The sequence below is a fragment of the Papaver somniferum genome, chromosome 11 (assembly GCF_003573695.1).
Source record: "Papaver somniferum cultivar HN1 chromosome 11, ASM357369v1, whole genome shotgun sequence".
Lineage (NCBI taxonomy): Eukaryota > Viridiplantae > Streptophyta > Magnoliopsida > Ranunculales > Papaveraceae > Papaver > Papaver somniferum.
This window is the reverse complement of record NC_039368.1, coordinates 65,327,624-65,329,692: the sequence shown is the minus strand read 5'-3', so window position 1 is coordinate 65,329,692 and position 2,069 is coordinate 65,327,624. Positions and strand designations below refer to the sequence as shown.

The 2,069-nt window shown below is 35.4% G+C and overlaps 1 long non-coding RNA gene across 1 annotated transcript; it reads right to left on the bottom strand.

The window, feature by feature from the left end:
• Positions 1 to 1,259: 1,259 nt before the first annotated feature.
• Positions 1,260 to 2,069, bottom strand: LOC113321323. Its single transcript, XR_003346606.1, has 3 exons — positions 2,027 to 2,069; positions 1,816 to 1,864; positions 1,260 to 1,699 (listed from the first exon to the last, which is right to left on the bottom strand). It is a non-coding gene; the product is annotated as an uncharacterized LOC113321323 (long non-coding RNA).

Sequence of the window (2,069 nt, the reverse complement as noted above, 5' to 3'; positions counted from 1 at the left end):
AGAACAACCTTGTTAACCCTACAAACAACCAAATCAACAGAATGAGGAAAGTACTATGGAAGCCTAATGCTCTCCCAGTATCTATGAAGAAAAAACAATGAATTAGATTCAAAGTGGTTGCAAAGTGAACACCCGAAGAGGTTTCAAGGAATCCAAGACTTGGTCACTTGCACATAACTGTATTTCTCAAAGAAAAGATGAAAAAAAACAAATCAAATCCGGCATGTCCTAGCACCAGCACACATTGTTAGTCGATCGAATTTGAGAAATCTTGACCTTTACCAATCAAACTAGAAAGAGTTCGTACCATTTACCAAAATCCATAGTTAAGAAGCTAAAGAAAAGAACTTTTACAAAAGTTAATTTCGTATATAGGCAGGGAAAAGAACTTTTATATGTATCTGTAAAAATAAAAGCCGCTGAAATTCCTCCCATAGAAAATAGGACCAGAGAGGTAACATACTCTTAAAACATACCTGAGGACAGAAGGGCAGGAAGGTATAATGTTAGACAAAAAACCCGAGGACCTGAAATATCCAGAATTTAGAATAGAACAACACCGCAAAGGTACACTGGGAAAACAACTAGGAGAACTGAACAATAAAGAGATCAAACATCAGAGGGCATTTATCTAATGAATTAAACTTACACATGCTGATGCTAGATACTACGTTCACCAATACTAAGCAGGGAAGATATATGACAAGGTTACTTACGCATATGTATGACATATAAGTCAAGCAAACATAGAGGGAGGAAATCATTCATAAATAAAAATGGAGGAAAGGGAGCATGCCTAATTAGAGGCCTAGAACTATCAATTCGAAAATTAATTATTCATAAAACTAAGAGTTCCTGGAGCACATCGTATGAAGAAAGCAATCCAAAACCTTACTGCTTATTACTAATAATTTAAGAGAAGTAACAATCTAGATAAAAAGAAAACAGGTAGAGCAAACCTTAGAAAATCCTTAACAAAGAACCAACCCATTAGAGAGTTAAGGAAAGCAATGAATCAGCTCACAATAACCATAGGGACTACCAAAAAAGATCAAGATGGAATCGGTAGTAAATAACAGGGTATTTGGTTCATCTATGCTTCATGAGGTGCTTAAATAATCAGGAATCCAATGAAGGAGATCTACTCCATTAGATTCATAACAGATAGTTTTATCAGAGAGAAAGGAGAGCTTTTTCTACCATAAACTACAAACATGCATATATATATATATATATATATAGATAAGAGAGACTAATAGTAGGTAATATATTCATTCAGAAAACCAGTACCACATCTTAGCTACATAGATGATAGATTCCTCATTCAAACACAACTTAAAATATCTGTTGCAAAGTTAGGTTTCTAAAGAGAAAACTAACCACACCATAATTACATAGACATAAATTCATTGCAAATTTTAGTTAAGGAGAATATATCATAAATAAAACCATCTCTCACGCTTTTTTGCCGATCAGATATCCCAAGAGGTGTACTACTCTGCCATGAACTATGTACTGCGATCCAGCAGCATAACCCAACCCCACAAAATTACCGATCGTAAAGCCCTTCACGTATTTAACTAATTTCCTAAAACCTCCTTCAGGAACCTCCTTGGCTGCATCAACCTTGGGACGGAAATTCCCTACTAAACGGTAATTCCTTATTGAAATGAACTTCGCACCTAAGGGACCCATTTGTCTGGGAGATATGAAACCCTAATTAATCCAACAGACCAGCAGAGAAATCGAAATACAATAAGAAATAGAAGTACTACTTATAAGATATGAAGTGAGAGAGAGACAGAGATAGATTACCTCAAAGGAGCTGACATCGATGTGAGTTAACAAGTTTCTGTCTCTTCTTCTGAAAATATATGAAGGAAGATGGAGATTGTTAGATGATTTTTCAATACCCAGAAGGCCAGAATTGATAAATATCAGACAAATTAAACATAAAAACCCTAACTACCTAAATGAATTTGATGGAGAAGAGAGAGACCTAAAAAAGGGAGAGGAGAAAGTTTACCTTACCAGGCAGGCGATCTACACAGATAATTTAGGGATTTAGG